Raw genomic sequence first — 14,577 nt, 5'->3', positions numbered from 1 at the left:
CTCTTGGAATCGATGCTTGAAAACATGCATACCTCTACACATCTAGCTCAATTAAATAGTCCATTCTCCTTCATCACTTTGTATACCAATTAGCATTAATTTCAGTATAGTGATTCAGGTAAATGTCCACTTAAACTGTAGTGTTAGACAATATAACAAACACAAACAGACATCTGACCGAACAATATACTTAATAGAAATCAATACTAAAACCATTTGTAATTTGGTAGTTTACTTTAAAGAAACTAATTTTAAATCTTTTAGTTATAGACGTGCTTGTAAAAATGTATACCACATATAGACAACTATTAAATAGCTTCAGAGAATGTGTGTGAAAGTCGTTTATAAAATGTAAAGAATTCTACAAATGTTAGTTTAATCTAGTTTTTTACATCTTTTTAAAATCATTATTCTATCGCAATTTGCTCTTCCCCAAATGCAGGCTAGTCTGAGAGTAACTAGTAAAGTCAACTCAATAGGATATTGGGCACAGACTATATAAAATAAGAGTTCCCTTTATTTATATTATCCATATTTTTTCCATGTCGTTAGGATGAACTGTTGAAGGTTGGTACTATTATTCATATATTGCCTGTTCTTATGCAACATCTTTCAAAATATAATTATATAAATTATAAATATAATTGTGTACAAATACAATGCAAAGGAAAACCCCTCAGAAAGTCTATTTTCATAGCTATTTTACTTGCCATGAGGCAAGTAAACCATGAAACCTTGGCCTCTGCTTGCTTAATTCTTCCCAGTTCTTTATTTTATAAAGTACTAGTTTGTTTGGTTTTTTTGGTGGTAGGGTTTGATGTTGACGGAGTTGTGAGATATCTCAGATCTGGAGGTGACGATGATGATGATGATAATGATTTCTCCCAGATATGATATTTAGGTTCCTTAGACCTGTATATAAACCACTGACTCATTCTTTATTCTGGCTAGCACCTAGTGCAGCAGAGATATTTGATTGACTTTCCTAGTCTGCTCATTGGCATTGATTCGTTAGCTTTCTTCTCGAAGCACTGACTGCAAATGTGTGAGTTGTTTCCATTTCAGACGTCAGCAGCTCTGCTTTATCGGAAGGACTCTTACAGTTCAGCTTTAAAATATTATTGATAATATTTTAGTTGCCCGTTGAAATTACCCTCATAATGTTCACAACAATTTGTAATACTTATTATGTAGTATACTATGGTATGTATGGTACACACATATGGTACCTATATATACAGTTACACTATAGAACATAGTGGCTCGCACTCAACATACCTGGTAGAATTAAATATTTTAGAAAATTCTACATAATAGTCTTCCTCTTCTATATCTATATTGATCTACAGATATTAATATAGTTAAAGGTTATAGACTAGCATGTACTAGGTCCTAGTAAAATTTATGGTTGAAAACACTTGGAGAGGCATATCACACTGACACCACATATACTTATTTTATGTGTGCCCAAATAAGATATAAAGAGGTTCTTGATCTTTTATTTTGTGCCATGGGCCTCATTGGCAGTCTGGTGAGCCCTTCTCAGAATAATATTTCTAAATCCATAAACTACATATGATTACATTTAAAACAGTTTTATAGAAACACAGTACTATCCATGGGCCCCAGCTTAAAATCCTCTGAAGCTTTATAGGTACTTAGTTTGCTCAGGCTGCGATAACAAAACATCACAGACCAAGTGGTTTAAACAACATACATTTATTTTCTCACAGTTCTGGAGGCTGGAAGTCCATGATTAAGATGCCACCAGCAAGTTTGGTTTCTGGTGAGGACTTTCACCTGGCTTGCAGACGGCCACCATCTCTCTAACGTCCTTACATGGCCTGTCCTCAGTATGTGTTTGGAGAGAGAGGGTGATTGAGAAGGAAAGAGGGGAGGGGCAGAGAGAGAGTGTGTGTGTGTGCGCTCTGGTGTCTCTGCTTGTAGGGACACTAATCTGTTGGATCCGGGCTTCACCCTTATGACCTCATTTAACCTTAATTACTTCCTTAGAGGCCCCATCTCCAAATATAGCCACGATGGGGTGGGGTGAGGCAAATATTCAGTCCATAATAGTACTACAGAGAGTTAATTATAGTTTCTCTTTCCTTTTTTTAGAAGCTCTTGGAGATTAAACTTTTAGGACTCTGAGAAATGGAAGGCATCTAGGGATTCTAGTGATAAAAGACACCGAAGCAACCCCTAACAATACTGAAAAGTGAGCGCTGTTTTTACAATGTGTCTTGGCACTATCATGGTTGTAATTAACTTGATGAAAGCATTTTCCCGGAGTTAGTGAGTCTTACAATAGAGGAACAGACGTTTAAGGAATAGAAAGAAGAGGCATGATCTGTAATGTAGATAGAAGATAATTAGAAGCCAGTCAACAGTACAGTACATTAAAAAATTTAAACTCTACAAATATTAGCTTAGTCTAGTTTTTTAAATCTATTTTTAAAATTATCCTAGCAATTTTTCTTCCCCCAGTTAGAGGAGTATAAGTAAAAGTATAAGTATTGTTGCAATTAAAAGAAGAGGGCTTCCCTGGTGGCGCAGTGGTTAAGAATCTGCCTGTCAATGCAGGAGACACCAGTTCAAGCCCTGGTCCGGGAAGATCCCACATGCCGAGGAGCAGCTAAGCCTGTGAGCCACAACTACTGAGCCTGCACTCTAGAGCCCGTGAGCCACAACTACTGAGCCCGTGTGCTGCAACTACTGAAGCCTGTGTGCCCTAGAGCCCATGCTCTGCAACAAGAGAAGCCACTGCAATGAGAAGCCCGCGCACCGCAACGAAGAGTAGCCCCCGCTCACCGCAACTAGAGAAAGCCCGCACGCAGCAACAAAGACCAGACACAGCCAAAAATAAATAAATAAACTTAAAAAAAAAAAAAGAAGATTTAGAATTACGACAATCAACTGAGAATAGAGATACAGTAGAGTTTACCTTTCAGCTAAGAGCGCAGACTACGCGGCCGAGGTGGATGACTAATTAGCTTCTGAGGACACAAAGAACCAACCTCGAGCACAGTTCCATAGGTATCCCCAGGATATTTCTATGCCTTGAAGGGAATCTCAGAAACTCTCTTCATTCTGTTGCCTCTTCTTACTCTGGGAGCCTGACAGCAAAGAGCCCGTTGGTCCTATATTAGTAGTAAGAATGCTGCAGACAGTCTGTTATGAAACAGGGTCCTATTAAGGATGAAGTTAGTCCTGGGCATAATATCAGAGATATTTATGGGATCATTCTTCAAATTTTTCAGAATATTAATTATTAAACTGTGTATGTTGAAAAAGAAATCTCTGTAAGCAGCCTGCCAAACTGAAATTTGGAAAATTTGGCTGAAGTCTTTGGCCAGGCTTCTTATAGATAAGAGCTTCTCCAAGGTGCTAAAAGATATTTTTTGTATAGAGATGGAGGTCAAGCTTTGGAGACAGCTTTGGCACTGGGGGCAGGTGGAGATTCCAAACTGACGCACTGTCTCTGGAGTTGCTAATAACATAGGGAGACTATGCTGGATGGTGACTAGGCTCCACACGTCACCCTCTGGAAGGAGGGAAAGCCACAGTGCTGATCAAGAAAGAGGAACTGCTCTCTGCTGTTGCCCTGCAAAGTCAGGCCCCAGGGATGGAACTTGATAAGTGAATTGTAGAAGATTAGGCCAGGGCTCATTGTTTGAAATCCAGGAGGTGATTTGCTAATGGAAGTTACAGTGACAGTTGTACCACACAGAGCATCCTATGTACTTGCAGGAGTCCTGAGCCCACTCTTTACCCCTGTCAGAAGCTGCAAGCCTGCTGGACGCCAGGGCTTCCTCCACAGTAAGGAGCTCTGTCTTGCATATCTTTTGTTGGCTTTATACCTAATTTCTTTGAAAGTTTTTGATGCTCTTGTAAAGATACCTTTTATGTCTGTTACTTATTTCCTTTATTATGTTATCTAATTTCTTTTGTTCATGCATTGGAATGCCATGGAGGCAAGATAGCATAGTGTTAAAGTACAAGCTCTAGAGCTAGTCTGCCTGAGGTTTGAATTCTGACTTCTCCTATTTTAGGTGTATGACTCTGAGCAAGTTACTTAATCACTCTCTTTCAGTTTCCACACCTGCAAGGTGGGAATAGGAATAGTACTTACCTAAGGGTCACTGTAAGAATTAAGTTTAGAGTCAAGATGGTGGTATGGGAAGACGCGAAGTTAGCATCTCCCCACAACTAGGGCACCTGCCTGCCACTGGTGGGGAACTCTGACCCCCAAGGAGGCGGGAGGAACCCCAGAGTGAGCCGGTAGGATGTAGGGGGACCGAGAGGGGTGAAGAAGTGGAGGCCAGACAAGATCGGTGCCCCTGAGGCTGGGGAGATCAGGAGAGGCAGGTGGGACGGGCCCTCCAGGAGGAGTGGAGGGCGACTGCCCCACCCACTCGGGCACAGGGAGCCTGCTGAGCTTGCAGGCCAGTCGCCTGCCCTCCAAGGCCCCCATCTCCCCCTCACTGCCCACATTTGTCCTGGGGACATAGGAGGGAGGCCTGGAAGATCAGGAGAGGAGGCGGGAGCGGCCCTCCCAGACCCCCAGACCAGAGGAGCAGCAGAGGAGGGCGTTTGCCCTGCCCACTCGAGCCCAGGGAGACATAGTTTGGGAGTTTAAGATTGACGTGTACACCCTACTGTATTTAAAATAGATAACCAACAAGGACCTACTGTATAGCACACGGAACTCTGCTCACTATTCTGTAATAACCTAAATGGGAAAAGAATCTGAAAAAGAATAGATACATGTATATGTATAACTGAATCACTTAGCTGTACACCTGAAACTAACACAACATTGTTAATGAGCTATGTTCCAATATAAAATTTAAAAAAAGAAAAGAAAATGGAGGCAGAGATGGGAGTGATGCTTCTACAGGCCAAGGAATGCCAAGGGTCACCAGCAGCCACCAGAAGCCAGGAGACAAGCATGAAACACATTCTCCCCAAGAGCGTCAGAAAGAACTAACCCTGTTGACACCTTAATTTCAGACATCTGTCCTCCAGAGCTGTGAGAGGGAAGAAATTTCTAATGTTTTAAGCCACACAGTTTGTGGTAATTTGTTTTGAGAACCTTAGGAAACTAATATATCAGAGAAGGAATGGGGAAGAAATACCCTGGTCTCCTCCTTTTCCTGCTCTCTGATCTCAAATGGCAAGGGAGCCACAGAAGACACAGTCTGCAGAAAAGGGCATAAAGAGTCCTTTAACCTAGGGTGGGGTGCGGGTGAGGGCAAACTGAGAATATGAGCACCATACATGAAATGAAGATTATTATAAACAAGTTGCCAGATGGAAATATAGCAAGGATAGCTGGTAAATTGCTTCAGAGAGGACATAGACCATGAAGGCTAAAAGTATTTCCTTTGCTGTTGGGCTGTACTAAATCACAAAGGTAAAAGGGAGATTTGGGCTCATCCAACCCAAGGGTTTGCCTGTTCTGTTCTCAAAGAACCAGGCTCACAGATGTCCACCTTCACACAGTCAGTAAGTGAAAGAGTTGGGCCTGAAACTAGGTCGGCCAGATCCTAGTCAGTTTCCCATTTTCTGGTGTAATATTTTCCTCATCTAGAGAGTTTTCTTTCAGTTAAGAAGGCCAACCTGGTGCTTTAACATTCTCTGTTTTTGAGATATTTTCAGAAATAGCAGCTTTTTGTTCCGATGGCCTCTCAAGCGGAACTCAACACAGTACTGCCAGAAGAGTTGCCCCGTTTTCTCAGGAGAGAGGGTGCTGATTCAGAGGGTGCTTTCCCAGAGGGCTCTGTTGTGAGGCATCCAGAGCTACGGCTTCAGTCAAGCGTGTTTTAGGGCAGCTCCGTAGCTGCCCACACTCTCTGATTCATTGCACACTTGCATTAAGCATCTAATAGATACCAGGCAATGGGGATGCAACACTGAATCAAACACAGTTCCTGCCCTCAAGGGTCTTGCAGTCTAGAGAGGAGATGAGGAAGTAAAGGCATGGGGTGGGGGTGGTCCATGGAGTGAGTACCTACCTCACCCAGCATGAGATTCAGGAAGGCTTCTGAGCCTTGAAGAGTGTAGAAGGCTGCTTTTTCCTCAAGCACCATAGAAGCTCATGGACAGAATTTTCCACATTCTACAGTGTTTGTTTGTTTGTTTAACAGACTTTATTTTTAGAGCAGTTTTAGGTTCACAGCAAAACTGGACAGAAAGTACAAAGAGTTTCCACATATCCCTTGCCCCCATACATACACAACCTACCCCACTATCAACATCCAGCTTTAGATTGGTACATTAGTTACAATCCAAGAACCTACATTGACTCGTTCCTATCATGTTTACATTAGGATTCACTCTTGGTGTTCATTCTATGGAGTTTGACCAATGCATAAGGACATGCTTCCGTCATTATAGTATCATACAGAATAATTTCACTGCCTTAAACATCCTCCATGCTCTGCCCATTCACTCCTCCCTCACTCCTCCCTATGCCCCAGCCCCTGGCAACCACTGATCTCTTTACTGTCTCTACAGTTTTGCCTTTTCCAGAATGTTATGTGTTTGGGATCATGCAGTACGTAGCCTTTTCAGGTTGGCTTCTTTAACTTAGCAATATGCATTTAATATCCCTACATGTCTTTTCACAGCTTGATAGCTCATTTCTTGTTAGTGCTGAATAATATTCCATTGTATGGATATGCCACAGTTTATTTATCCATTCACCTACTGAACAGCATCCTGGTTGTCTCAAGGTTTTGGCAATTAAGAATAAAATTGCAACAAGGATCCATGTGCAGATTTTTGTGTGTGCATAAGTTTTAAACTCCTTCAGATAAATACCAAAGAGTGTGATTACTGGAATGTATGGTCAGACTGTTTAGTTTTGTAAGAAACTACCAAACTTCAAAATCAGCTATCCTATGGTATATTTTTTAAATGACTTAATCTTTTTTTTTCAATTTTTTTAAACATCTTTATTGGAGTATAATTGCTTTACAATGGTGTGTTAGTTTCTGCTTTATAAAAAGTGAATCAGCTATACATATACATATATCCCCATATCCCCTCCCTCTTGCATCTCCCTCCCTCCCTCCCTATCCCAGCCCTCTAGGTGGTCACACATCACCGAGCTGATCTCCCTGTGCTTTGTGGCTGCTTCCCACTAGCTGTCTATTTTACATCTGGTAGTATATATAAGACTTAATCTTGAATCAAGCAGTACCTATATGAGGTGCACTCTCAGAAACTCCAGAAAACTTCCCTGATCAGCCTCTACTTGGAAGATGCCTCTCCTTCCAAGCTTGTTTCATATTTTTAGTCTGAGTCTTTGAACTCTGTCAAAATTGCAAACCTTTGTACAATTGGTAACAATTTTCATTGTCATCAATGATGTATACCTTGAATAGGAACAAACGTTCTAAGAGTGCTTTGATTAAGCACAATGCAGTGAAGGTTAAGGGGAAGAACAACAGGATATATAACTAACTGGTCTATATACTACTGCCCCCAGGAGTATTTGCTGTATCCAGGGAGAGAGATCTGTCCTGTTTAATCTAACGGGTTCGTGCCCCGGTCCGGGAAGATCCCACATGCTGCAGAGCGGCTGGGCCCATGAGCCATGGCCGCTGAGCCTGCGCGTCCGGAGCCTGTGCTCCGCAACGGGAGAGGCCACCACAGTGAGAGGCCTGCGTACTGCAAAAAAAAAAACAAAAAAGAAAAAAAAAAAGAAAAAAAAAAGGAGGAGCAGTCTGTGTCCTTGAAGAGATAACCACCCAGGCATGTACAAACAAAATTTCAATATAACATGATAAGTACTATAATCCCAAAAAACATTTATCCTTGATTTTAAAAAAGTCTGCTTAGTTGTCAGTTGATGTATCAAATCATGTGTTACAACCTTTGATGCAGAAAATATGGTTTGCTTGAATAGAGGCATTAAACACCACAGAAGCTCAGTGGTGAGCATGACTGACTCAGCCTGGAGGGTCTGAGAAGTCTTCACAGAGGAGGCAAAATTGGGGTTTAATACTCAACGATGTATGTGACATTTCGTGGCACAGGAGAGAGACAGAGGTTTTAAGGCAGACAAGTCAGACACAGGTCAGCGTGTCTAAAGGTGTGAAGTGGGAAAGAGCTTGGTCTGTTTTGGGGTGGTGATTCGGTGTGGCCAGAGGAAAAGGTACCTGAGCTGGGGGCAGGAGGGGCGGGTGGGAGGAGACAGGATGAAAGGCAGGCAGGAGGCAGCACATGAAGGGCTTTCACATCATGGGCAGGAAGCTGACCAGTAGGATAGCCACGAACCATATATGGCTCTTGAGTATGTGAAATATGGCCAGTGCAACTGAAGGGCAGAATTTTTTGTTTTAGCCATTTTATTTATGTAAATTTAAAAGTGGAAGTAGTCTAAAATAGATAGGTAGATAGATGGATAGATTACATGTTGAAATGATAATATTTTAGATGTGTTGGTTAAATAAAATATATTACTAAAATTAACTTCACCTGTTTCTTTTCACTTTTTAAAAATGAGACTACCAGAACCTTTAATGTGTTAAGCTCCCACTATATTTCTGTTAGGCTTTGCTGCTGTAAGCAGCTGGGAGCCATTGAGAGTTTTTATGCAGGAAAAGAATGTGATTGGGTTGAGGTTTTATAATTACAGTTCTGATAGTAGAGCAAAGGATGGCTTGGTGGGAGAGTGCACCTTGAAGTAAGGTGACCAGTTAGAAGGCTCTTGCTATAGTCCACATGAAAGCCGATAAAGACCTCAAAGAGGCAGTAGAGATGGAATGGGGGAGCTGAATTGAAAAGATATGTAGGAGAGGAAATTGGCATGGCTTAATAATGGATTGGCTGTGGGGGTGTGTTGTACAATGAAGAATTTGACTTTTGCCCTTGGTTTCCAAGAGGTAACCTTGAAGTCTTTGGACTTTCCCAAGTGTCTTTGTTATTCATGATGGGCCCCTTGGACCACAACTGAGTTTATGCTAATACGGTGACTCATGGTGGGCCACTGAGTTTCGGGATAGGGACTGGCCATGCCAACCATGGTCACATGAAAGACCAACCATGTGATTAGGAGGTTGGGGCTTGGAGCCAAGTGCTATCAGCTAGACCTCTGAACTTTGGGGAGGGGAAAAGAGATTAGAGTGATTTCAGTCGCATAGCCAATGATCCCAGCACTCATGCCTCCATAATGAAACCCTAATAAAAACTCTGGACACTGAGGCTTGAGTGAGCTTCATGGTTGGTGATGCACATTGATGTGCTGGGAGGGCGATGCATCCTGAGGACACAGAAACTTCACATTTGGGACCTTGTTCTGTGGTTTCTTCTTTGAGCTGGTCCTGATTTTTATCATGAACTATAATCAGAAGTACAACACTTTCCTGAGTTCTGTGAGTTGTTCTAGTAAATGATCAAACCTGAAGCGGTCATGGGAGACCCTCCAATTTATAGCTAGTTGGTTAGGAGTGCAGGTGAAGTGGTTACCCCTTAGCTTGTGGCTGGCACCTGAAGTGAGGGCAGTCTTGTGGAAGAATGTGCCCTTAGCCTGTGAAATGTAACCTGTCTAGCTAGTGTCAGGATTATACGGCAGGGTGAAAAAGAACAAGTCAAGGATGACTCCACAGATTAAAAATATAAAGAACCCAACAGGAGATGCAAGTCTGAGTCAGAGCAGGGGAAAGTGGATTTGGTGTTACACCTGTCACCTTTGAGGTGTCTGTTGTCTTCAGGGTTGAGATGTCTATAAAGCAACGCAGTTGGAATCCAGGAGCGAGTCTGGGCTGGAGGTAAAGATTTGAGGGTGCTCCATTGACAGGAGGTTGAAATAGGAATTTTTCTGCTTTGTTGTCCTCTAAGGCTCCTTGTTCCTCCATCCACTTCCCTCCCACTCTACAGATCTTCCTGTGTCTTTATCTTTTCTACCCCACCCCAGTTATTCCTTCTTCTTCATGCTCTTCCCACTCTGGCCTGTACTGGTCCCCAGAACTGCCTACCTGCCCTAGTGTTGAGCCAATGATCTGGAGAAGCTGGATAAACAGGTAGCTCTAAGCACACCTTCCCCTGCCCTGTGTACAGTTCATCCTCTTCTCTCACCGATTTTTATCTGATAATCTGCCTACATGACTCTTGCCCTTTCTATCTTTTCTTCTGGAAGCAGAGAGCATAATATAACATGGTGAGAGTTCATGTTTTTAAATGCCAAAGACATTCATTTTTCTTCCCAACAAATATCGGAGCACCTAGTATGTGCTTAGTGTTAAAGATATAAAGATGAAAAGACATATTTGTTTACAGTCTGAAGGAATTTGAACACTTACATGTTAACCAAATTCTTTTGATCATGTGACTATGCGTAAATTGTAATTGAGGAGGTAACCTAATATAAATCCATCTTAGAGCTGACAGAGGTTAATACATTCAAGATGAGTTGTAAGTCTTTTTACTGTGTCCTCAAGAATTTGTCCATTAAAGAAACTGGATTTCAAAATATAAAATATTTCTTCTTTTTTGGCTTTTAAATTAATGCCAAACATCTAGATTTTTAAAGCACTTTTCATATCCTTTCATTCATATATATATGTCATACACATCTATATTATTTTATATGTATATATATTCATATTTATGTATATGTATTTTACATATCATATACCACCTCCTTTTCCCTTGCTCTGACACTTCTGTAAATATGGGCTTGTGGTCTAGGGAAAGAGGAAGAATTATTTTATTTTGAGACAAGCTCTACGAAAGCAGAATGAAAACAAATCCATAGAGGTTCCAAAGACGGCCACTTGTCAAAGGACTATGCAAGGATTGGCTCTATTCCTTGATACTCTGTACCATTCAAAACCTGGTAGCAACAACATGACCTGGGAGCCTATTAGAAACGCAGAATCCCAGGTCCCAGCAAGACCTACTGAATTAGAATCTGCCTTTTAAACAAGATACCCAGGTCATTCAAACGCACAAAAAAGTTTGAAAAGCACTGCTCAGTGAGTTTCACATGGAGTTTTGTGAAATGCTATTATTATACAAGAGAAATTAGATTTCAGTCCCCTTGTAAACACTGACTGCTTGTTAAAGACCCTTGGTGTGCTGGCCAGCATTTTTAATGAGCTGGCAGAGAAAATTGTCCACTTTCGGCTCGAGCACATTCTCCTACCTTAGGATGTGGAGAAGAATCTTGAAAGAGGGACCTTTGCTCAGCACAGTTGTGCAGAGATGGGCTGTGTATTGGGGGTGGACCTGAGCAAACAGAGCCCAGTTTCTTGATGCTCCAATTTCTTGGAATGGACGTTGGGAAGAAATGTGGTCCCATGAGCAACAAGGCCCGCCCATGGCTAACTGAATGGCGGGACACTTTTAGAGCCCAAAGTTTCCCTCTCTTGGTGGTTTAAGAAAGCAACTTTCCCTGGATTCAGAATTCAGACGTTCCCTCATTGGATTTCAGCTTTGGGGGTTTTGCCTGGGTTTGAGATCTGTACCTTCTCCTGAGTTAAGTGCCTTTAGACTTGGGGGCTAAAGGTTTGGGTTTTCACTTGGAACTTGATCACATTGTAATTATTCATAGTCACCCTGGGGAAGCAGGAGCTCATGGAAAGTGCTCCGGTTAAGAAGTACGGCTAGTAGTTCCTTGCTGTGCCATTGTATTAGTTTCCTGTGGCTTCATTTATACACTACCGCAAATTTGAAGGCTTAAAACAACAGAAATTTGTTCTCTCGCAGTTCTGGAGACCAGAAATTGGCAATCAATCTGTCTGCAGGGTCGTGTTCTCTCTGAGGGCTCTAGGGAAGAACGTTTCCTTGACTCTTCAGTTTCCGGTTGCTCTAGGTGGTCCTTGGGTTTTGGCTGCACACCTCCAATCTCTGCCTCCTTCTTCAGATGGCTGTCACCTCGATCTTTCTGTGTCTTCCCTTCTGTCTCTTATAAGGACATTTGTCATTGGATTTAGGGCCCACCAGGATAATTCAGGATAGTCTCATCTTGAGATACTTAACTTCATTACATCTGCAGAGATTCTTTTTCTTTTTTTTTTTTTTAAGATGTTGGGGGTAAGAGTTTATTAATTAATTTATTTATTTTTCCTGTGTTGGGTCTTCATTTCTGTGTGAGGGCTTTCTCTAGTTGTGGCAAGCTGGGGCCACTCTTCATCGCGGTGCGCAGGCCTCTCACTATCGCGGCCTCTGTTGTTGCGGAGCACAGGCTCCAGACGTGCAGGCTCAGTAGTTGTGGCTCACGGGCCTAGTTGCTCCGCAGCATGTGGGATCTTCCCGGACCAGGGCTCGAACCCGTGTCCCCTGCATTAGCAGGCAGATTCTCAACCACTGCACCACCAGGGAAGCCCTCTTTTTCTAAATAAGGTTACATTCACAGGTTCTGTGACTATTTTGAGGGATCCACAAATCAATCCACTGCAGACCCTAACAAGCTCTGTGGCTCTGGACAGCTATCTATAAAATAAGATAAGCCTCAGGTTTCTCATCTATGAAATGAGGTCTCTGTTAACAGTAGTGTTAATATTTTCTGACTCTAAGTCTTTTACTTGAGTGCTCTATCCCTAGGCAGAATAAGATAATTAAAGGGAACACCGTTGTGTGTGTGTGTGTGTTTTAAATAACATCATCCTTATGGTTCACTGTTTTTACATTAATTCTTTAAACAAATATTTGTCTAGGATGCAATTCCCAGCAAGGTGTTGGACTACAGTGATAAATGAACAAAATATAAGATTCCTGTCCTCATGGAGCTTACATTCCATGTAAGCTTACATTCTCTCCTATTGGAGGAGAGACACAATGAAGAAGTAACCAATAAAAACTCAAGCTAATTAGATAATGCTACATTCCATGAAGGAAACAAGGTGACGGATAGAAGCACCAGACAGGATGACTGGGAAGGCTTATCCAAAGAAAGGAGATTTAAACTGAGATATTAAAAATGAAGAAAAGCCACGAAAAAGGTGGTTCAAGAAACTGAAAGGAGGCCTGTATGACTGGAATAGATTTTTTGAAGCCTCCATGTGAAAAGTGAATTATGGAGAACAAAGCTAATAGTGTATGTGAAAAATCTTGAAGGATTTTGGTTGACAAGGTGTCAGTAGTGTGCCAGGAGTGCCACTGCAGTCCCTGTGGTCGTGGGCTGCACAGGCAGAAGTCTGGTCTCCACAGGGAAGATGTTGGTCCTGTGCTGCTCAGAACACCCTCAGTGTGTTCCATCTGGACACTGTGCATGGTCCAAGTAAAACTGGGTCAGTTAAGGACCATCTTTGTTTGTTTGTTTGTTTTTAAGCATCTTCCTTCCTCCCTCCCTCCCTCCCACCCTTCCTTCCTTCCTTCCTTGCTTTTTTTCTTTCCTTCTTTCTTTCTTTCTCCCCCCCAACCCACCTTCTTTCTTTCTGTATTTTGGCCATACTGCGTGGCATGTGGGATGGTTCCCTGACCACGGATTGAACCCGTGCCTCCTCAGTGAAAGTGCTGAATCCTAACCACTAGGCCACCAGGGAACTCCCAAGACCATCTTTGGACTGTGTAAAGTTAAAAAAAATCCAGATCTGACTCCAAATGATTTGAACAATAATGTAAATCTTTACTAAGTTTTCTTGAACTTACAATACAGATGTTTGTGTGGGGCATCACAGAAAAAAAAAATCTTTAAAAATTCTCTTTAGACATCTTTTTCACCCAAGCTCCACACTTGTGCTAGCCTCTCAGCTTCTCTTCTCTTGATTGCTCTCCTTTCATACCCTCCCCCCCAGTGCTGTCTCTCCCATCACCCCCTCCGAAAAGCCAGGGCTGTCCATGTCTGCCCCTTCCTGCACTTCCCACTGGGAGTGTATTTCCCTCTCTAATTTCTCCTTTCACGACAAGCGGCCCACCCACCACAAATAAACCTTTCAACTCATTGCATTGCATACACTTTAAGATGGCCGTGGAGGATAAATACAAGAGATATTTAAAAGGTATTATCAACAGGACTCCGTTACTGATTGGCTAATCATAACATACTCTAACATTTATTTTGTTCTTGCTATGTGTCACAGCCTGTGCTATTCTATGACGCAGACGGTGTTCTTATGCTCATTCAAAAACGGGGAAACCAAGCCTCAGAAAGACTCCATGACTTGCCTAAATCCACAGAGCTGGAAAATAGCAAAGATGGGATTTGAACCCAAGAAGTCTTACTCTGGGAACTGGACATTTCACCCCTGTGCTGGGGTAGAAGGGTGAGAGAAGTCTGTGATGATCTCCTAGGACTCAGGTTAACTAACTGGGATTAGTGACTCCATCAACACAGGTAGGAAAACTAGGTCAAAGGGCAGGCCTTTTGTTTTTGGGGTGGCATGGCTAGTGTAAGTTACCGTTACTCCTATGTTAAAACTCCCAGTTTATCTCTAAGGGTAATGTAAAGATTGCTTCTTTTCTGTTTTCCTGCCTTCTTTATTCTGCCTTTGTAGCAACTCTTAACTCTGATTTTTAGACTGCAATACACCAAACTCTTCCTAAAGAAATATAAAAGGATAGGTGGAACACACCCAAAGAAGATTCAAAATCAGACATGAAGCACTGATAGCTTCATAGCTTTGT

At 42.1% G+C, this 14,577-nt stretch overlaps 1 long non-coding RNA gene across 1 annotated transcript in view; it reads left to right on the top strand.

The window, feature by feature from the left end:
- The window catches only part of LOC117201268 (uncharacterized), a 17,049-nt gene extending 2,472 nt beyond the window's left edge, over positions 1–14,577 (top strand). Inside the window, exon 4 of the long non-coding RNA XR_007479817.1 lies at positions 14,034–14,577. This is a non-coding gene — a long non-coding RNA (uncharacterized LOC117201268). The remainder of the gene's footprint in view (positions 1–14,033) is intronic.

This window comes from Orcinus orca, chromosome 1, assembly GCF_937001465.1.
Source record: "Orcinus orca chromosome 1, mOrcOrc1.1, whole genome shotgun sequence".
In the NCBI taxonomy this organism is placed as follows: domain Eukaryota; kingdom Metazoa; phylum Chordata; class Mammalia; order Artiodactyla; family Delphinidae; genus Orcinus; species Orcinus orca.
Note: the sequence above shows the minus strand (reverse complement) of the source record. Positions and strands in the feature narration are given on the sequence as shown.